The 23720-nt window shown below is 38.5% G+C and overlaps 1 protein-coding gene across 1 annotated transcript in view; it reads right to left on the bottom strand.

Moving 5' to 3' along the window:
• The window catches only part of LOC147369751 (uncharacterized), an 84281-nt gene that overhangs the window by 9412 nt on the left and 51149 nt on the right, over positions 1 to 23720 (bottom strand). The gene's annotated exons all lie outside the window — the stretch shown is intronic.

Genomic DNA, 23720 nt, shown 5'->3' with positions numbered 1-23720 from the left:
ATGGATTTGTTTCAATTTATTGAGGCAATCATGAGGTAACATATCACAACCTTATTTTCAGGAGAGTAATCAAGATTCCTTGATCTTTAATGCTCCCTGAATCTAAGCAAAGTCTAAAACACATGGTCATCTATACCCTAGCTAACAAGAAAAAGAGGAAATACTAAAGAAATTAATTGTATCCACTGGGATATAGATTAGTAGACCAATAATTAAGAGTCTTGGGTTCTCAGCCTGGTATCGTCAATTACTAATTTTGTGACCTATGGCAAATCATTTAACTTCTGCTAATGATGAGGTTGTTGTAAGGAACAAATAAGGAAGTGTTTAAATGTAAAGTATTATACTTTGAAAAATGAAAAAGCTCTAAGCAAATGCAACAATCACTCTAAGAGGCATTTTTATCCCATTTCAGAAAACAAACTATCTTCAGACACTTGAAAATCTCGTCAGCTTTCACTTGCATAAAATTATTATTCTAATTACAAATTATTTTCATGTATTCATTAAAGTAGGTTCATCAGGGCATCTATTAGGCAATTCTTTATTAGCCTAATTCAAATTATGTATATGAAAGTAATAAAGCTGCATTTTTCTTTCAATAATAATTTCAGAAAGTCTCCATTAATCCAACTAAATAAAGTATTACTCTAAATTTTATGCTGTCTGAATGTGAGAAAGGAAAGCTTAAAATTGCAAGAATGAGTTCAATGCAAACACCAACAAACAGTTGCTAATACTCTTTTCAGAGTCAATATCTAAATATTGCGGATATGTTTTTTGCTTTATTCTGCCATTTCTATTTCACTCTCAAGAAACAGAGCCTGTATTTTAAAAAAAAGAAGGACCAAGAGACATTAGTATACAACACTAAGCAATCTCTTCTGATGAAGAGATCAGAACTTAAAACTCCTTGGTCTCCAGTTCATTGTACATCTTGATAATCCCTAGTTGCCCACCTGAAGGACTAACACCAGCAGAATCAGATAAAAAAGATGTTCATCTCCTTGTATCTATGGTCATGACTTCGCACTAAACAACAACAACAAATTTAAATATGGCAAACAGAAAATCATGTCTTCCTTTGTAGTCTGATATCTCATTCCTTTTTCTCCTTCCACCCTCCACCTTTCACCAAGCACACTAGCATTTCTTAAACACTCTGGGTATTTGTACTCTTATGTGTCTTTGCTGTTCTGTTTACCTGGACTGTCCTCTGGCCATTAAAATCCCCCTCCATATTCAGGCTGATGATCCATGCCTTCCCATTATTCCACAAGATATTCTGTCTTTAAATGGGTGAACTGTTCACCAACCTGCCTCTTAAACTGAAGTATAAGGCCCCTGAAGGCAAAGACAATGCCATATTCATCTTTCTTATTACCTACCGCACCATGGTGCTTAGCATATGCTTAGAAGGCAAGGAGGTGAATTGAAGAATTTATGACGAAATGAATGGATGGATGTAGCAGAAGACCAAGTGATTGACATAATATTTTAAAGTTATGCAGCCTGGTAACTATAAGCTAGCCTATTTTGGTAGGAGAGCAAATTTAAATTATAAAAAATATTACTTAATTTCTGTAGAAAACAAACTTATGGCAATCAGGGGGTCAGGGGGAGAAGGATAAATTGGGAGACTGGGACTGGCATGTATAGGTTCAGTTCAGTTTGGATCAGTCATTCAATCGTGTCCAACTCTTTGCGACCCCATGAATAGCAGCACGCCAGGCCTCCCTGTCCATCACCAACTCCCAGAGTCCACTCAAACTCACGTCCATCGAGTTGGTGACGCCATCCAGCCATCTCATCCTCTGTCGTCCCCTTCTCCTCCCACCCCCAATCCCTCCCAGCATCACAGTCTTTTCCAATGAGTCAACTCTTTGCCTGAGATGGCCAAAGTACTGGAGTTTCAGCTTTAGCATCATTCCTTCCAAAGAAATCCCAGGACTGATCTCCTTCAGAATGGACTGGTTGGATCTCCTTGCAGTCCAAGGGACTCTCAAGAGTCTTCTCCAACACCACAGTTCAAAAGCATCAATTCTTCGGCGCTCAGCCTTCTTCACAGTCCAACTCTCACATCCATACATGACCACAGGAAAAACCATAGCCTTGACTAGACGAACCTTTGTTGGCAAAGTAATGTCTCTGCTTTTCAATATGCTATCTAGCTTGGTCATAACTTTCCTTCCAAGGAGTAAAGGTTACTATAACAGAAAACCAAAAAGGGCTTCTGATGGCTCAGCAGGTAAAGAATTGACCTGCAATTCAGGAGACATGGGAGATGCACCTTCAATCCCTGGGTTGGAAAGATCCTCTGGAGAAGGAATGGCAACCCACTCCAGTATTCTTGCCTGAGAAATCTCAGGAAAGAGGAGCCTGGCAGGCTACAGTCCATGGGGTCACAAAGAGTTGGACACAACTGAGCACACGCACACACAGGAAAACTAAGGACCTCCTGTATCACACAGGGAACTCTACTTAACCTGTATGCAGGTCAGGAAGCAACAGTTAGAACTGGACATGGAACAACAGACTGGTTCCAAACAGGGAAAGGAGTATGTCGAGGCTGTATATTGTCACCCTGCTTATTTAACTTATATGCCGAGTACATCATGAGAAACGCTGGATGAAGCACAAGCTGGAATCAAGATTGCCAGGAGAAATATCAATAACCTCAGATATGCAGATGACACCACCCTTATGGCAGAAAGCAAAGAACTAAAGAGCCTCTTGATGAAAGTGAAAGAGGAGAGTGGAAAAAGTTGGCTTAAAGCTCAAATTTCAGAAAACTAAGATCATGGCATTGGTCCCATCAATTCATGGCAAATAGATGGGGAAACAGTGGAAACAGTGACAACTTTATTTTTTTGGCTCCAAAATCACTACAGATGGTGATTGCAGCAATGAAATTAAAAGACGCTTGCTCCTTGAAAGAAAACCAAGACAGCATATTAAAAAGCAGAGACATCACTTTGCCAACAAAGGTCTGTCTAGTCAAGGCTATGTTTTTTCCAGTAGTCATGTATGGATGTGAAAGTTGGATTATAAAAAAGCTGAGCGCCAAAGAATTGATGCTTTTTTTTTTTTTAAACTTTACAATATTGTATTGGTTTTGCCAAATATCGAAATGAATCCGCCACAGGTATACATGTGTTCCCCATCCTGAACCCTCCTCCCTCCTCCCTCCCCATACCATCCAAAGAATTGATGCTTTTGAACTGTGGTGTTGGACAAGACTCTTGAGAGTCCCTTGGACTGCCAGGAGATCCAACCAGTCCATCCTAAAGGAGATCAGTCCTGAATATTCATTGGAAGGACTGATGTTGAAGCTGAAACTCCAGTACTTTGGCCACCTGATGCGAAGAACTGACTCATTTGAAAAGACCCTGATGGTGGGAAAGATTAAAGGCAGGAGGAGAAGGGGACGACAGAGGATGAGATGGTTGGATGGCATCACTGACTCGATGGACATGAGTTTGAGTAAACTCCAGGAGTTGGTCATGGACAGGGAGGCCTGGCATGCTGCTGTCCATGGGGTCACAAACAGTTAGACACAACTGAGCAACTGAACGGAACTGAATGGCCCATATAAAAAAGAACGTTGAAAAGAGTGGATATATGTTTATGCATAACTGATTCACTTTGCTGTACAAAGGAAACTGATGCAGATTGTATATTGACTGTACTCCAATGAAATTTTTTATAAATCAACTTAATTTGTAAATCTATCCTGATATATAAATAATATTACCCAACCTAATCTGGTATGAAAACTTGGATATCATATAAAACTTCATTTAATTGGTCACATAATACTGCCCTGGATATAAGACATTAAAAAGATTTATGTTTCATCAATATTCTGTCATTATGTCTCTCCAGGTATTTTTTACTTTTCAAAATCTTTAGTAGTCAGACCTACAGAGTTAAAAAGGGACTAGTAATAAAACAACAGTGAAATAATTTTTTTTTAAACTTTACAATATTTTATTAGTTTTGCCAAATATCAAAATGAATCCGCCACAGGTATACATGTGTTCCCCATCCTGAACCCTCCTCCCACCTCCCTCCCCATACCATCCCTCTGGGTCATCCCAGTGCACCAGCCCCAAGCATCCAGTATCATGCATTGAACCTGGACTGGCAACTCGTTTCATACATGATATTTTACATGTTTCAATGCCATTCTCCCAAATTTTCCCACCCTCTCCCTCTCCAACAGAGTCCATAAGACTATTCTATACATCAGTGTCTCTTTTGCTGTCTCGTACACAGGGTTATTGTTACCATCTTTCTAAATTCCATATATATGCGTTAGTATACTATATTGGTGTTTTTCTTTCTGGCTTACTTCACTCTGTATAATAGGCTCCAGTTTCATCCACCTCATTAGAACTGATTCAAATGTATTCTTTTTAATGGCTGAAATAAGTTTTTTAAGAGCTATGTTATTTTGACAGAACATAAAATCATTAAAAATTGTGCTGTTAAGAAAGTATTTCATCATGTGAAGAAATCTTCCCGATAAGTGTATTATATGAGTAAAACAAAATGCAGATTTATCTGTTACGTGAAAGTAGACAATTTCTATGATAACTTTCATAAGTGGAAATGGCATAAAGCAAATTAGAAATCACTTTAGATACATCTTTCTAACAGACGCACAAAGTAAATAGAGACACAGTTCAAAGCTATGATGGCTTGGTGCTGAGATGCTGAGTGGCTCCTATGGAAGCCAAGGTGCCTGCTCAAGGTGCCTGATACCTCTGTAATGGCTCACTGCAACAAATACTGAATGCTATTTTCACTTTTTGCCTTGTGTGTATGCGTGTGTGTCTGTGTGTGTGTCTGTGTGTGTGTGTGTGTGTGTGTGTAAAGGCAAAAACCCTCTTTGAACCTTAGTTCAAAAAAACAGCTAATAATGTAGGTCTTGCATAAAAGCAAATTTGTGTAAAGAGAAATTTCAAAAAGCAGGGAAGAAGTCTTTAGTCTTTATTTTTCAGAGAAAATAGTTATATCTATGCTTCTTTCATGTGTGTGTGTTAGTCACTCAGTCATGTCAGACTCTTTGCAATCCCAAGGAATGTAGCCCTCCAGACTCCTCTGTTCATGGAATTTTCCAGGCAAGAATACTGGAGTGGGTTGCCATGCCCTTCTCCAAGGATCTTCCCAATCCACGGATCAAACCCAGGTCTCCTGCATTGCAGGCAGATTCTTTACTGTTTAAGCCACCAGTGAAGCCCCTTCTTTCTTCATATAGGTAGATAAAAGGCTGGAAGTGTATACAACACGTTAACAATAAAGTTATCTTTGACTGGTGTAAATATAGGTGACTTTTTCAAAATCTACTTCAAAATATTTTTTGAGTTTTCTCTGTGTTCTGAAAGGCAGCATTTTGTTAATCACTTAAAAAATGAACACCTATGCATTATTTCAGTTTTAACAGGAAAAAAAAATAACCTTAAAATCTGTAGGCAAAGGACAGAATAGGGTATGATTATCTCTGAAGGAGAACCCAGTATGTCCCTAACTTACTATGTGAACCTAAGCAGGCCACTTAATGCTTACAATCTCAGCTTCTGTATTTTTAAAACGAGGTATTGGAGCAGATGAGTGTTAAAATGCCATGTAGCTATAAAACCCCGGAACTCTAAGCAAAAAGTGAATAGCTTTCAAGAGCCTTGGAAATTGGCCCCATTCTTTACAAAAGACAAGACATAAACACGAACCAAGTAAATAAGGAAACCAAAGTATCAACTTCAAGAACCAAAGAACTCCCCCAAAGACCAAATACTCTCTGATTACAACACTGTCACCAGATTCCTTACACTCACAGAGTGGCCCAGGGTCTCCTGAGTCTATTTCCTGCAAGGCTAATTAATTGTATGCTACATTGGGGTATTCTCAAGACGCTAAGAAGTCATGTGGGGAGGGAACATAAAAGTTATACTAAACAATAATATCCGATTTACAGTCTGAATGTGGCACATACTGTATTGGCTTACTTTTATTTCACAGTTAATCTCCCAGCTCACAAAAGTTTTATCGGATGGAGGCATGTGCAGTATTCCCTTTATAAAATTTTATAGTCCCTTGCTATTTTCAGGGGTTTGTTTTATAGGCACAATTTGCTGCTTTAATCTCACCCAATTGTCATGTTCTAAATCATGGTGAATAAAAATGTCCTAAAAGGAGAGCTATGCTGAGGGTAGTACTTAATTACACTTAGTGCCTGATTTAAATGTTATCTAGACATTGCCAAGTGCTGGGCACAGAGTAACCTAGCAGTGCAAATCTGCATAAGCCGACACAAGTCATCACTGGTGTTTGACTAGCAGAGCCCACTCACACTTGGATCCAGATCACAATCTGGCGGATTCTGATGGAGATGGGCCCTCCCACCTTCCATCAGTATCTGTGCAAATTAAAGCAGCTAATGAACTAGCTCCAAGCACTAATGTTCCCAAAGTAGCAAAACCACAGGTTTTATCTGTAAGCCCATCACTGAACAAGGCAATATCTGACACATCTCTTAGAGAAGCTTCCCTAATTCTCATTTAGCTAAATGCCACTGATGAGTCTTAGTGTGGGAAAGCAGAGACTTACCTGAGGAAAGGCCATGCATTTCTAGGTGTCAATTATGCTTAAGCAAAACTCAGGAACTCTTAAGACATGCATGGACTATTCATAGCATTCTCTCCTTAGGCATGTGGAGGAGAAAGATGACCCTAAGAGAAGTGATGGTGTTCCAAAGAAGCTACAGTTTTTGCCTGCCCCCTTGTCCTGGCCCCTGATAACATGACCCCACTTTCCCTTAATGAAATATTCCCCTCTCATTTGCACTGGTTGGTATCCCTAACTTTGCCTGACCAAATACCACAGCTAATCTCTGAACCACAGTAACTGTTTCAGGAAAGGGCTTGTGACCCAAGGCAAATCAATGTGAAATCTCCCCAAGACTTTCCTGCAGGAAGGATGGCCTCTGGCTGCTTGGATGGTAGAGCTGGGAGCATACAAGTCAGGGAGTGCCTGGGAGGGATGCCAAACATCGAGACAGATCTTACCAAAAAAAGTCAAAGTGTCTGGGTCTAGCCATCCTAATACAACATCATCCAAGTTTCATGAGCCAACCAATAAATCCTTATTTTGTTTTCAGTGGGACTTAAGTCTCTGTCATGAGTGACAGAATGAGTTCAGAATAAAAGGAGACATTATTGTAAATGGAACAATACATTTCATCAGTAAAGCAACACAATTTGCACTCCTCTCTTTTTTATTAAGCATTTCCTAAGTAGTGTTGTTTTAGAACACAGAGAGAAAATATGACCACATATTCCAAACAGACGTTGTCGTCAATGACAAACACTGCTCTCACATACCCCAAGGTAACATTAGCTAACTCCCTAAGGGCCGGTCCAAGCACACAAATGGGAAAACATATGGTAAGCACTAAGTAAATGGAAACTAGCAACAGTCATAGCAGTATATGGAACACAGCTTATTTATACTGAAAAAGGCTTAATTTACAGCTCTATTGATCTATAGTCATATTGATCTTCTGGTAGAACTTATCTTGCTATTTATAAATATACTGAAGACTACTAGGACATTTTTAAACAGACTGATGAAGAAGTTGGTCTGAATTACCTTCATGCATGTGTGTCAGGAAGCATTTAACAGGAGGCTTCCTGTGTGCTGTTTTGGATCTGTCAGGAATCCTCTGTTCCTTATTAATTCCTGAAGATTCAGGAATTAAGAGCAGAGGCAAGCCTCTCCTGGGGCTGAGGAATCCAGGCATTTCCTTCGTTAATTTTTCAATACTGTGATAAGTACCCTCTTCCTTCTTATGAACCATACGGTAAAAGTGATTGTTTACAACTCTCTCTCCCTTTAATAAGGATCACCTATCTTTTGTATGTCTGGAATTTTAATCTTTATCTTTACTGAGAATAACTACCTTGTAAGACAGTATATATACCCACACCATGTTGATTAAAACACCTTTGCTCCATCAGAGCTTGGGTCCCCGTGTCTTGCTTTCTCTCTCTCTCTCTCTCAGGCTAATTCTTTGGAGCATAGAGAGCTGTCGTGCTCATTCTCCTGCCCAGGCTTCTCAGACCCTCTGGTGAAGGTGCACTGTGCCTTCACCCCCTAAAGAGGGCACCAGGTGCCTTCGTGAGCGACGCAAGCCCTGTGTCAAAGGGCTTTATTGGTTTTCTGCCTAAACCAAGGAATATCAGCCTCTTTCTTTCTCTCCTTTACTTTCTTATCATCAACTCCAGACCACCAGGTTCCGGTCCATTAAAGGGCCTCAACACATGTGTATGCACTTTTACCACATATATACATGTTCACATGCATAAGGAATAAAGTATATTGATTTATGAGTTTTAAGATTTATATTCATGATATCACAGTATATTCTTTGAGGCTTTTTTGGCCTGAATTTCAATGTTTTAAAAAATTTGTCTATATAGCTATCTATATGTGTACATACATGTAGATACATACATATATACATATGAAGATTTCATTCAAGACTTCTTCAGAATTTTATTATGTATATAAATCACAACTTATCAGTTTCACTATAATGGCATATTAGGTAGTTTCCACTCATCATTCATTGTCACAGAGCATTACCATGAATAACCCAGTATTACCCATATCTCTTATGTAAACTGTGTGAGAATTTTCCTGAGGTATACAGACAGAAGTAGATACAGGGGTCATGAGATATATACAACAGCAAATTTACTATGTCAAAATAAATTTGTCTTCAAAGTGGAGTCCCATGAGCAATTTAAGTATCTTGAATACAATAGAGAATAACAGAAGCCTATATTAATAAATGAAAAATAAACTGATGGAAAAATCTCACAATGGTGAAAGTACTAGGAAAGAACCTAACTTTAAAAGTAATAAGTCCAGCTTGACCCATTCCAGCCTACTCTGTTATTAATAGCTGCTATTTGTGCATAGCTTTATAATTTTCAAAACACTTTTAATATAACTCTTTAGTAGATACTGAAGACAAGGAATCAAAGGATGAAAAACATGAATGACAAATGGATTCTTACATCTAATTTTATTTTTATTTATTTTTTTTTACTTTTATTTATTTATTTTTTTTTTTCTTTTTCTACTCTTTTTTTTCCTGAACCCTCCTCCCTCCTCCCTCCCCATACCATCCCTCCAGGTCGTCCCAGTGCACCAGCCCCAAGCATCCAGCATCGTGCATTGAACCTGGACTGGCATCTCGTTTCATACATGACATTTCACGTTTCAATGCCATTCTCCCAAATCTTCCCACCCTCTCCCTCTCCCACAGAGTCCATAAGCCTGTTCTATACATCAGTGTCTCTTTTGCTGTCTCGTATACAGGGTTATTGTTACCATCTTTCTAAATTCCATATATATGCGTTAGTATACTGTATTGGTGTTTTTCCTTCTGGCTTACTTCACTCTGTATAATAGGCTCAAGTTTCATCCACCTCATTAGAACTGATTCAAATGTATTCTTTTTAATGGCTGAGTAATACTCCATTGTGTATATGTACCACTGCTTTCTTATCCATTCATCTGCTGATGGACATCTAGGTTGCTTCCATGTCCTGGCTATTATAAACAGTGCTGCAATGAACATTGGGGTACACGTGTCTCTTTCAATTCTGGTTTCCTCAGTGTATATGCCCAGCAGTGGGATTGCTGGATCATAAGGCAGTTCTATTTCCAGTTTTTTAAGGAATCTCCACACTGTTCTCCATAGTGGCTGTACTAGTTTGCATTCCCACCAACAGTATAAGAGGGTTCCCTTTTCTCCACACCCTCTCCAGCATTTATTATTTGTAGACTTTTGGATCGCAGCCATTCTGACTGGTGTGAAATGGTATCTCATAGTGGTTTTGATTTGCATTTCTCTGATAATGAGTGATGTTGAGCATCTTTTCATGTGTTTGTTAGCCATCTGTATGTCTTCTTTGGAGAAATGTCTATTTAGATCTTTGGCCCATTTTTTGATTGGGTCATTTATTTTTCTGGAGTTGAGCTGTAGGAGTTGCTTGTATATAATTTTATAGCCAGGCCCAATACTGACCCACAAAAACACTGACCCAGATTCTAACTGGTCCTTCCAGCTGCAGCCCAAGTAGTCCTTCTAAAATCCAGTTGGATCATGACTCTTCCCTGCTTCGAACAATGCAGTAACTACCCACTCAAATCCAAAATGTTAAACATTACTAATCCAGTCAGCCCACCATGCTCACCAAGCATCACTGCTTGCCTCAATCCTGATACCCTCCAACATTATTCAACAGCTTTAGTTCAGCCCTCACTTTTTCTAACTCACATCTTCAGACATCCCCCAAAATCTCTCCCTTTCCAGTTCCAACTACCCCACTCTTCTAGTTTCTCCAAGCTAATTAATTACTATTCTTTTTTTTTTTTAATGAAGTATATTTACAGTATTATGTTTAAGGTGTATAGCATACTGTTCGACTATTTCTTACAAGTTTTACCCCATTAAAGGTTATTATAATGACAATAGTTCTCTGTACTATACATCCTTTTACTTATCTATTTTATATGGAGTGTTTTGTATCTCTTAATCTCATAAAGTGCCCCATCCCCAACACGTTCCTCTCTCCACTGGTAACAACCAGTTTGTTTTCTGTATCTATTAGTCTGTTTCTGCTTTGCCATACAAATTTATTTGTATTATATTTTTAGATTCCACAAAAAGTAATATCATATAATATCTGTCTTTCCCTGATTTACTTCACCAAGCATAATATTCTCCAAGTCCATCCACGTTGCTGCAGATGGCAAAAATTCATCGTTTTTAAGGCTGGGTAATACTTCCATTGTATATATATAGATATACCACATCTTCTTTGTCCACTCATCTGTTGATAGACATTTGGGTTGCTTCCATATCTTGACTACTGTAAACAGTGATATTATGAACATTGGGGTACATGTATATTTTCAAATAAGTGGGTTTTTTTTTCCCTGATATATACCCAGGAGTAGAATTGCTGGATCATGTGGTAATTCTATTTCTAGTTTTGTGTGGAAACTCCATACTGATTTCCACAACAGCTGCACTAATTTATGCTCCAACTAATGGTGTAGAGGGTTCCCTTTTGTCTGTATCTTCATTAACATTTATTATTTGTAGACTTCTTGATGACAGCCATTTTAACAGGTATGAGGGGCAAACTCATTGTGGTTCTGATTTTAATTTCTCTAATAACTGGTAATCTTCTCGTGTGTCTATTGGCCATCTGTATGTCTTCTTTGAAAAAATGTCAAGACTTATGCCCAGTTTTTGTTTGGGCTCTTTGGTTTTTTGGTATTAGGTTGCATGAGCTGTTAATATATTTTAGATACTAATCCCTTGTAAGTCACATCATTTTAAAGTATTTTCTTTCATTCTATAGATTTTTTTCATTTTTGTCAATGGTTTTCTTTTCTCATGCAAAAGTCCTAAAGTCTAATTAGGTCTGATTTGTTTATTTTTACTTTAGTTCTTTCACCCTGGGGGACTGAGTCAAAAAATACTGCTGCGGTTTATGTCAAAGACTGTTCTGCCTATGTTCTCTTCTAGGACTTTTATGGTTTCTGGTATTACATTTAGGTCTTTAATCCATTTTTATTTATTTCTGAGTATGGTACAAGGTAACGTTCTAAATTCATTGTTTTACATATAGCTGTTCAGTTTTCCCAGCACCACTTTTTGAAGATACTATCTTTTCTCCATTCTTGCATTATTTGCTTTAGATTAATTGGCCATAAGTTTGTGGGTTTATTTCTGGGTTCTCTATTCTCTCCAGTTAATCTCTGTATCTGTTTTTGTGCCAATAACATGCTGTTTTGATTACTTTAGCTCTGTAGAATAGTCTGAAGTCTAAGAGGGTGAATTCTTTTTCATCAAAACTGCTTTGATAATTTAGGATCGTTTGTGGTTCCATCTGAATTTTAGGATTCTTTGTTCTATCCCTATGAAAAATGTCATAGGTATTTTGATAGAGAGAACATAAAATCTCCAGATTTTGGGGGGGTATTATGACCATTTTGACACTATTAATTCTTCCAGTCCAAGAGCACAGATATCTTCCCATTTCTTTGCATCATCTTCAACTTTCTTTATCAATGTTTTATAGTTTATAGGGTACAGGTCCTTCATCTCCTTGATTAAGTTTATTCCTAAGTACCTTATTCTTTTTAATGTGATTTTAAAAGTAACTGTTTAATTTCTCTTTCCGATAGTTCATTTTTAGTGTACAGAAAAGCAATAGATTTTTATATATTAATCTTATATCCTGCAACTTTGCAATTCATTTATGACTCTTAATAGTTTTGGGCTAGAGGATTTTTTATATGAAGTATGTCACTTGCAAATAGTGACAGCTTTACTTCTTTCCTCCAATTTGAATACCTTTGTATCTTTTTTTCTTGTCTGACTGCTATTATTAGGACTTCAAATACTATATTAAGTAGAAATGGTGAGAGTGGGCATCCTTGTCTTGTTCTTGAATTTAAAGAAAAGGCTTTCAGCTTTTTCACCACTGAGTATGATGTTAGCTGTGGGTTTGTCATAAATCACTCTAATTCCTGTACCTGTTGAGGGACCAGCTTAGAGGTGACACCCTTTAGGAAACCTACTCCAGCTCCAGAGCCCTTTGGGAAAGATATTAAAGGTGCCCAGAACACCCTGTGCTTATGCAAGCATACCCTCTATGGTATACTGCTTTGTCTTTATTGACCCCCACTGAACTGGGAGCCTTTCCAGAGTAGGGATCAAGGCTGATATATTTACTACATTTGTTCATACTCATTATCAGCAAATGTCTCAATGATCTAAAGTGTATAACAGTATAAGCTGGAAGCCACAGGTGGGATATCATGAGGAGGAAAGACCAAAATATGATGCTACATAAATTCTATTTTATGTTCTACTTTTCTTGTATCTTCTATAATATATACATATATATACACATATATGTGGAGAAGGCAATGGCACCCCACTCCAGTACTCTTGCCTGGAAAATCCCATGGGCAGAGGAGCCTGGTAGGCTGCAGTCCATGGGGTCGCTAGGAGTCAGACACGACTGAGCAACTTCGCTTTCACTTTTCACTTTCCTGCATTGGAGAAGGAAATGGCAACCCACTCCAGTGTTCTTTCCTGGAGAATCCCAGGGACGGGGGATCCTGGTGGGCTGCTGTCTATGGGGTCACACAGAGTCGGACACAACTGAAGTGAATTAGCAGTAGCAGCAGTATACACATATATGACTGTAGGATATACGTGTGCGTGTGTGTGCTAAGTCACTTCAGTCATGTCTGACTCTTTGGGACCCTATGGACCATAGCCCACTAGGCTCTTCTGTCCATGGAATTCTCTAGGCAAGAATACTAGAATAGATTTCCATGCCCTCCCTCCAGGGGATCTTCCCAACCCAGGGATCAAATCCACGTCTCTTATGTCTCCTGCAATGACAGGTGGGTTCTTTACCACTAGCGCCACTTGGGAAGCCATATGCTGTGCTGTGCTGTGCTTAGTTGCTCAGTCGTGTCTGACTCTTTGTGACGCCATGGACTGCAGCCTGCTAGGCTCCTTTGTCCATGGGGGTTCTCCAGGCAAGAATACTGGAGTGGGTTGCCATGCCCTTCTTCCAGGGGATCTTCCCAACCCAGGGACAGAACCCAGGTCTCCCTGGGTTGCATTGCAGGCAGATTCTTTACCATCTGAGCCACTGGGGAAGCCTCTGAACACTGGAGTGGGTAGCCTATCCCTTCTCCAGGGGATCTTCCTGACACAAGAATTCAACCGGGATCTCCTGCATTGCAGGAGGATTCTTTACCAGCTGAGCTACCAAGGAAACTATATATATATGTATGTATGTGTGTGTGTGTGTGTGTGTGTGTGTGTGTATACACATTCATATATATAATACATACATACATATATATAAAACTTTAGATTGTTCCTGTATATTTTTTTCCTCAGTTCAGTTCAGTATAGTTGCTCAGTCATGTCCATCTTTGCAACCCCTAGCACATACTATACTCAAACAATTCATACTTATCATTTGCACACAAGGGACAGAATACTTTACCTTAGCTCTCCTGGAATTTGAGGTCTGGAAAGAGATGCTGGATATTGCAAGCATGCTAAGTCGCTTCAGTCTGGCTCTTTGTGACTTGATGGGCTGTAGCCCACCAGGCTCCTCAGTCTGTGGGATCTTCCAGGCAAGAATTCTGGAATGGGTTGCCATGCCCTCCTCCAGAGGATCTTCCCAACCCAGGGATCAAACCTGCATCTCTTATGTCTCCTACACTGGGAGGTGGGATCTTTACCACTAGCACCACCTGGGAAGCAGGTCTGGAAAGAGATGTTGGATATTGCAGCCATGCTATTTTCAGGATGAATTAACTGTAGACTGAACAAGGGTAATTATTTGTTATTATTCATCTGGGACAATGAATTTGTCTTATTCTAGATTTCATCATCCTTCATTCGTTCTCAGTGTAACAAAACCAGAATACATCTAGTGACTATGCTTTCAGAATCTGTAGGGAAAAAATTCTTGCTAGCATAGATGAGTGGGATTGGGGGGGGTGCGGGGGGCAGTGGGAGGGAGGTCCAAGATGGAGTGGGTATGTGTATACACACAGCTTATTCACTTTGTTGTACAGCAGAAACTAACACAATATTGTAAAGTATTTATATTCCAATATGGGAAAAAGATATATAAGAATTCTATCTGAGGCCAAATCAGTCACCAAGAAGCTAGATTATCTATCCCACAAAGGTCACCAGAATTAAGAGTATGACACTAGTAACAGCTCAGTATGAGAGACTCTATGAATTCATGTAAACCATTCTTCTACTTATTTATATGTTGTCTATATCAAACTTTAAAAAGTCTTTTAAATTTTGTTGAAATTTCTTTTAGGTGTCCTTCTTTGCCTCTTTGCTTTAATAGGAGGAGGACTGGTACTTTAAGTTTCCTACCAAGGGCATTCACAGTTATGGGATTTCTTTCCGTACATACAGGCACAGAAGACATATATACTGTATCATTTAGTCTTCAAAATACCTCAGATGAACAGATATTAATTTCCCAATTTCCAGATGACAGAACTGAAGCTGGGAGAGGTAACAAGTTCTCACCTTTTCACTCCCTCCTTCTCTTTGTCTCCCTCCTTCTCTCTACTCATTCTACTTCCAGGATGCATTTTCTGATTTTAGATCATTCTTACTCACATGGACCTGGAATCTAGTTCCCTGTGCACCATTTTTCTAAAAGGTTAGACCTACATTCTTATTCTAGCCCTTAAAGCCTTTAGAGGCAAGGTCCTCTTCTGCGTAGGAGCCCTCGCCATGTAAGAGCTTCATATTCATAACTGACACAGCTGCTGAAACGCCTACGGATAATGAAGTAGTCTCAGCTTGTTCACTCATCTCCTTCCTCAGTGAGTTTTACAAGTGGTTTTTCAAACTTTTTCTGGCTACCAAACTCTTGGTAAGACAAAATCTTTTATGAAATTCAAATACATATTCAGGAGGAAAAATCTGAGCCTCTGACTGAAATGAATGTAGGGAACCAGGGTTATTGTCTTGGACCCCCTACCTCTGTAATTACTCAACCTTCCCTCTCTATGGGACCTCTATTTTAAGGACCTCTATTTAAGGATTTTCCAGGCTTCATGGAATGCAGGCATAAACCACTAATTATATTCTTTCTTAGTCTTTCTTTATCTGGGATGATAAGCTGGACTGACCTGAATGATCAAGCAGTCTGAGGATTACAAAGCTTTGGAATAATTAACTGAAAATACCTGTTAGTTTATAATTTGGTTTATAAAAATATGAACATAGGCAGAGTAAGAATCACACCATAAAGCAACTTCCTTCCACGTCTTTTTATTTGAGGTTTTGCTGGGCTGTGGAAATTACCAAAGAACCTGAGTTAAGAAGACATATAGGACTCCATGACCAGGAAAATCTCCAAGAAACCTATATTAAGAAGGTATTTTTCTTCTGGAAGTTTCTGAAAACTTCAGGAACTAACCAAAAATGATTCTTCATTTTTGATAAATCTGATTTCTCTGAGTCTCAGTTTCCTCATTTCTGCCAAAATCAAGCTAGATGATGTCCAGAGCCATTTCTATGCCTAACAGATCATCAGTCAGTGAATTTAAAGTTTTATTTTACCTCTCAAGAAAGCGAATACACAATACAAGCTAAACTCATTCTATGATTTTATTTTAAATATACATATAGGAAGATCAGTATAGTGGACCTTAATATTCCAACAACAACACTGAGCTGAAGAATGACCAAGTCAGAAGTGTGATAATCACAGGTGTTTTTACAAAGTCTGTGACACATTTAGACAAGACAAACTGATTATGTATATACTGTTATCTCGTTCAGTGTCATTTGGTGTCTTTTACTCCCTTTAAATGAGAGGTCAAAAATAGGTCTACATATTCCAAAGTGTCTTGTGAACACAAAAAGTTTGAGAATCATTGCTCTAAAATCGATGTTAATGAGTAAAGCATCCACACTGAACTGCATACTTCTAGAAATTATGTTCTCACCTTTGCACCTAGCAGAACTACATTCCACCACCTCCCATGATTATCGAAGGCCACCTCATCTGAGGTGGTACCGTTCTCATCAATTCAGGTGCCACTGCACCTCATTTCCCAAAGAGCAGCAAAACAAGTAATTCTCAACAACTGCTGCAAAGGCACCAGATGGAAATTCAAAGGATAAATAAGTACATTCAGACTGCAGCGGGGGATTTCAAAATTTCCTTTCAAATAGAGCCAATTAAGATATAGGAATACTGACAGGAGTTCCACTACAGAGGAAGAAAAAATAATGCACTATCCATGTCACTATTCTAATTGGCTCCACAAAGAGAGCATTTTCTAACCATTTGAAACCAAATCCTGCCAGAACGCATAAAGTTTACTTGGATATATAGACAACACATATGACTCCAAATGCTACAGAGCCTCCCAAGCATCTTTTCAAAAAGTGACAGTGGCAGGTTGTTCAGGGGAAAGAACTGAGTGTCATGAAATGAGCTAATCTTCCATGCTGTGATCAGATGGTGGAAGACAGAATCCAGAATTTGTCTACATCATTGCTGTACAGATTTGTTTTTGTTTTTGTTTTGTTTTTGTTTTTTAAGATGATGAATAGTTCTTTTTTTTTAATTTTATTTTATTTTTAAACTTTACAAATTGTATTAGTTTTGCCAAATATCGAAATGAACCCGCCACAGGTATACATGTGTTCCCCATCCTGAACCCTCCTCCCTCCTCCCTCCCCATACCATCCCTCTGGGTCGTCCCAGTGCACTAGCCCCAAGCATCCAGTATCGTGCATCAAACCTGGACTGGCGACTCGTTTTATATATGATATTATACATGTTTCAATGCCATTCTCCCAAATCTTCCCACCCTCTCCCTCTCCCACAGAGTCCATAAGACTGTTCTATACATCAGTGTCTCTTTTGCTGTCTCATACACAGGGTTATTGTTACCATCTTTCTAAATTCCATATATATGCGTTAGTATACTGTATTGGTGTTTTTCTTTCTGGCTTACTTCACTCTGTATAATAGGCTCCAGTTTCATCCACCTCATTAGAACTGATTCAAATGTATTCTTTTTAATGGCTGAGTAATACTCCATTGTGTATGTGTACCACAGCTTTCTTATCCATTCATCTGATGATGGGCATCTAGGTTGCTTCCATGTCCTGGCTATTATAAACAGTGCTGTGATGAACACTGGGGTACACGTGTCTCTTTCAATTCTGGTTTCCTCAGTGTGTATGCCCAGCAGTGGGATTGCTGGATCATAAGGTAGTTCTATTTCCAGTTTTTTAAGGAATCTCCACACTGTTCTCCATAGTGGCTGTACTAGTTTGCATTCCCACCAACAGTGTAAGAGGGTTCCCTTTTCTCCACACCCTCTCCAGCATTTATTGCTTGTAGACTTTTGGATCGCAGCCATTCTGACTGGTGTGAAATGGTACCTCATAGTGGTTTTGATTTGCATTTCTCTGATAATGAGTGATGTTGAGCATCTTTTCATGTGTTTGTTAGCCATCTGTATGTCTTCTTTGGAGAAATGTCTATTTAGTTCTTTGGCCCATTTTTTGATTGGGTCATTTATTTTTCTGGAGTTGAGCTGTAGGAGTTGCTTGTATATTTTTGAGATTAGTTGTTTGTCTGTTGCTTCATTTGCTATTATTTTTTAAAAGGGATATAATGACCCAAGTCTACTAAGAGATTTTATATGTTTACATTTGTGTCTTAATTCCTGCGAATCTAAGAGTAGAATGTGTCCAGTAAATTAAGGTGTCCTTTAGAAATCCTTAGAAATTGCCCAAAGTATCAGTTCAGTTCAGTCGCTCAGTCATGTCCAACTCTTTGTGACCCCATGAATCACAGCACACCAGGCCTCCCTGTCCATCACCAACTCGTGGAGTTCACTCAAACTCACGTCCATCAAGTCAGTGATAATATCCAGCCATCTCATCCTCTGTCGTCCCGTTTTCCTCCTGCCCCCAATCTCTCCCAGCATCAGAGTCTTTTCCAATGAGTCAACTCTTCGCATGAGGTGGCCAAAGTACTGGAGTTTCAGCTTTAGCATCATTCCTTCCAAAGAACACCCAGGGCTGATCTCCTTTAGAATGGACTGGTTGGATCTCCTTGCAGTCCAAGGGACTCTCATGAGAGTCCAAAGTATATGAATAGCCAGTTCACAAAAGGGAAAACCTGAGTGTCCACTAAATATGAGAAACTTCTCAGATTTACCCTTAATCATAAGAATTCAAATAGAAATGACACGATAGCCTTTCTTATCCACAATAAAGGCAAATATTTTTAAAAATCACATTATACCAAGTATTGGCAATAAGGTAAGAGGACAAGCACCGATGAGTGGAATGTAAATTGGAACAGCTATTCAAAAACCTGGCCATTTTTAGGTAAATTAGGTATGACTATGGCTTCCCAGGTGGTCCTAGTGGTAAAGAACTGCAAGTGACATAAAAGATGAGGGTTTGATCCCTGGGTCAGGAAGATGTCCTGAAGGAGGGCATGGAAATCCACCCTAATATTCTTGCCTGGAGAATCCCATGGACAGAGGAGCCTTGAAGGCTGCAGTTCATAGTGTTGCAAACAGTCAAAAATGCCTAAGTGACTGGGCACACATGAACATGACCTAGAAGTCTCACATGCGATATTCTGCCCCATAAAATCTCTCTTGTCAGTTCCTAACAAGTTTATATGGGGATATGTACAAGGATATTCAACAAAGACAGCATTTCTGTGACAATGGTGATTTAGAGACAAACTATATATCTACAAGTAAAAAAAAAAAAAAGGATAATTTAAATTACCTTTAAATGTAATTTAAGGTGGGATATGTATTACCCAGCACAATTACCCAGCACAATTCAGAAACAACATACCAGGTTTATAATAACAACATGGACAGATCTCAAAATCAGTGTTGATCAAAAGAAAACAAGATAAATAATAGCACATTGTTTACATAAATTAAAACTTCATACCCTCCAAACTAGCAATATATATTTTATAAGAGTTCACATAGATGTAGGGACACAAAGCATGTATTTCAGAGAGAGTGTCTTCAGGAATAGTGAAATGAGCCTGGAATTTGGAAGTAAAAAGGAAATAATGAATTTAAACGAGGCAGGGATTTCTGGGACAAATAACAGAAGTCTGCTATATTCTGAGGTGTGTGATGAACTCACATTTCTGCAACCAAGAATCAAAAGAAGGAAAAAATAAATAAAACTTTATGTTATCCCACTAAGGATTATTTAAATACAATCCTTCCTACTTATTAAGTACCATATAAACCATAAGAGTAAATATTAAATACAAGAATAAAGTAAAAGATCAAACCTTTATTGGGTAACTTTTCATTAAGCATAAGTCACCACTAGAAAGGCACAAAAAAATCAGACATCCAGCCAACTGCCAGGTACCCAATGTATACCAAATGCCAGGTGGGATACTGCTAAATGTAAAAAGTAAAATATGAAACCATTGCTCAAGTTTTGTCACTATGATTTTATCAGGCAGGAATTACAGTCCCAGAAGCACATATGGAACTTATAAAATTATGAGAATATATACACATGCCTGAGAAGATCAGTTTATTCTAGCAAAGCCTGCAACACAAATTTTCCACAAAAAAAAAAAAAAAAAATCAATTCATTTAAGAGCTCTTCTTCTGTACCCGCCTTCGAAGTCTCTGGCACTGTATTTTTTAAAATTTTCAATAGTAGTAAAATTTATATTTGAAAGATGTAGTTCACTTTTAAATGATTATTGCTGAAATTATAAATTAACTTCTATTAGTGCAATTCAAAAGAATTACAGAGTTTATAGAGCATGTTCACAAAGTCTAGCTCTTTTGGCAATGTATTTCAGAATCATTTGAGTGAAAAAAAAAAAAATGGTCAGCCAAGGATACTTGTTAAGAGACTTGGTCATAAATAGTGAAAGTAATTTTATTAACACCACAAAATGAATCTACTGGCAAAACCAAAACTCTTACAAATTCATTTTAAGCAATGGTTTCAATAACCTAAAAACAAATGTACAGCCTTATAATCTCTTAAGGTAACAAGATTAGATACTTAGACTCTGGCATTTTTGTGTTAAAAATATACTGCATTATATTTTAAACACTATGTGTCCACACAACTGCTATCCATAATAGCACAAATACGTAGAGAAAAAAAATGGCAATGTCAGAAGGCCTAGTTTTTATACTCTTTTTTTTCCAATTACAGTCAGTTCTTCTATAATACATGTTTTGAAGGCAGATGTGTTTAATACATTGATATATTAGGAAACAATTTAAGAAAACCACAAATCTGGCATTTGTACATGCACAACTTTGTCCATCAAAAACACTAAAGTAGGTGGATGCAGAATTTGTACCCAGAGGAGAGCCTAGCCATACAAAAAGATATAAAACAGACACACGTCAAACATCTACCAGGAACCAGTTCACTGCATTCTCCTACAATACTTTGCTTTGATATTCCTACACTTAGGAGCTTGGTTACATGAAAAAACACTCAACATCCTATTTATGTTGAAGTATCCAGATTCAAAAATGCCAAGAGGTGTATGCAAAAGGAAAGTTTTAAGTCTTGAGGAAAGCTTGAAATAAGCATTTTGAAGGAAACAAGAAATCATGCTGTAGAAAGGGATCCAAGCTTGTAGAGAAGGAAAACTCTGAACTTACCTACTCTCATAAACTCATCAAGTTTACACTTACATATAGAGCAATTTCTCCTGAAGACCTGAAGTCTTACTGAACAGTTTCTACACATAGAAAGACCACATAGAAATGGATAATAAAGACAAAGGTACAGGATCCACAGGAACCCCATCACCCCCAAGAAGTCACGTGCAATACAGAGGGATATTACAGATGGAACCAACTGCACACTCCTGAAATTTGAAACACAGCAAAACATGGCAGTTTAAAGGGCACATGGACTATATGGGAAGGAAATTTATATACTAATTTTGAGTATCTGCCAAATGGGCAAGGAACTGTTGGAAGTTTCTCTGGGATAAAAGACACCAGCAAAAATGTAGTGCTTTTAGAATACACACAAAATTAAGCAACAACCAACTTGAGATAGAATGCTATATACATAGACTGTTAAATATGAAACTCATGGTAAACAAAAACTTATAAAAGATACACAAAAATATTTTTTAAAAAGGAATATAAACATAGCACTAAGGTAAGTCATCAAATCACAAGAGAATAAGAGAAGAACAAAAAGACAATGAGGAACTACAAAAACAACCAGGAAAAAACTAACAAAATGGCAACAAGTACATAGAGGAGCTATCCCACATTGAAGGTCAGGAAGGGCGGGGGTGAGGAGATACCCCTCGTCCAAGGTAAGAGAAACCCAAGTAAGATGGTAGGTGTTGCAAGAGGGCATCAGAGGGCAAACACACTGAAACCATACTCACAGAAAACTAGTCAATCTAATCACACTAGGACCGCAGCCTTGTCTAACTCAATGAAACTAAGCTATGCCCGTGGGGCAACCCAAGACGTGCGGGTCATGGTGGAGAGATCTGACAGAATGTGGTCCACTGGAGAAGGGAATGGCAAACCACTTCAGTATTCTTGCTTTGAGAACCCCATGAACAGTATGAAAAGGCAAAATGATAGGATACTGAAAGAGGAACTCCCCAGGTCAGTAGGTCTCCAATATGCTACTGGAGATCAGTGGAGAAATAACTCCAGAAAGAATGAAGGGATGGAGCCAAAGCAAAAACAATACTCAGCTGTGGATGTGACTGGTGATAGAAGCAAGGTCCAATGCTGTAAAGAGCAATATTGCATAGGAACCTGGAATGTCAGGTCCATGAATCAAGGCAAATTGGAAGTGGTCAAACAAGAGATGGCAAGAGTGAATGTCAACATTCTAGGAATCAGTGAACTGAAATGGCCTGGAATGGGTGAATTTAACTCAGATGACCATTATATCTACTACTGCGGGCAGGAATCCCTCAGAAGAAATGGAGTGGCCATCGTGGTCAACAAAAGAGTCCGAAATGCAGTACTTGGATGCAATCTCAAAAACGACAGAATGATGTCTGTTCGTTTCCAAGGCAAACCATTCAATATCACAGTAATCCAAGTCTATGCCCCAACCAGTAATGCTGAAGAAGCTGAAGTTGAACGGTTCAATGAAGACCTACAAGACCTTTTAGAACTAACACACAAAAAAGATGTCCTTTCCATTATAGGGGACTGGAATGCAAAAGTAGGAAGTCAAGAAACACCTGGAGTAACAGGCAAATTTGGCCTTGGAATACGGAATGAAGCAGGGCAAAGACTAACAGAGTTTTGCCAAGAAAATGTACTGGTCATAACAAACACCCTCTTCCAACAACATAAGAGAAGATTCTATACATGGACATCACCAGATGGTCAACACCGGAATCAGATTGATTATATTCTTTACAGCCAAAGACGGAGAAGCTCTATACAGTCAGCAAAAACAAGACCAGGAGCTGACTGTGGCTCAGACATGAACTCCTTATTGCCAAATTCAGACTTAAATTGAAGAAAGTAGGGAAAACCACTAGACCATTCAGGTATGACCTAAATCAAATCCCTTATGAGTATACAGTGGAAGTGAGAAATAGATTTAAGGGTCTAGATCTGATAGATAGAGTGCCTGAGAAACTATGGAATGAGGTTTGTGACACTGTACAGGAGACAGGGATCAAGACCATTCCCATAAAAAGAAATGCAAAAAAGCAAAATGGATGTCTGGGGAGGCCTTACAAATAGCTGTGAAAAGAAGAGAAGCGAAAAGCAAAGGAGAAAAGGAAAGATATAAACATCTGAATGCAGAGTTCCAAAGAATAGCAAGAAGAGATAAGAAAGCCTTCTTCAGCGATCAATGCAAAGAAATAGAGGAAAACAACAGAATGGGAAAGACTAGGGATCTCTTCAAGAAAATCAGAGATACCAAAGGAACATTTCATGCAAAGATGAGCTCGATAAAGGACAGAAATGGTATGGACCTAACAGAAGCAGAAGATATTAGGAAGAGATGGCAAGAATATCTTCACAACTCAGATAATCACAATGGTGTG

The sequence above is a fragment of the Bos grunniens genome, chromosome 7 (genome assembly GCF_055505025.1).
Source record: "Bos grunniens cultivar Pamir isolate PY7600 chromosome 7, Bosgru_T2T1.0, whole genome shotgun sequence".
Taxonomy (NCBI): domain Eukaryota; kingdom Metazoa; phylum Chordata; class Mammalia; order Artiodactyla; family Bovidae; genus Bos; species Bos grunniens.
Note: the sequence above shows the minus strand (reverse complement) of the source record. Positions and strands in the feature narration are given on the sequence as shown.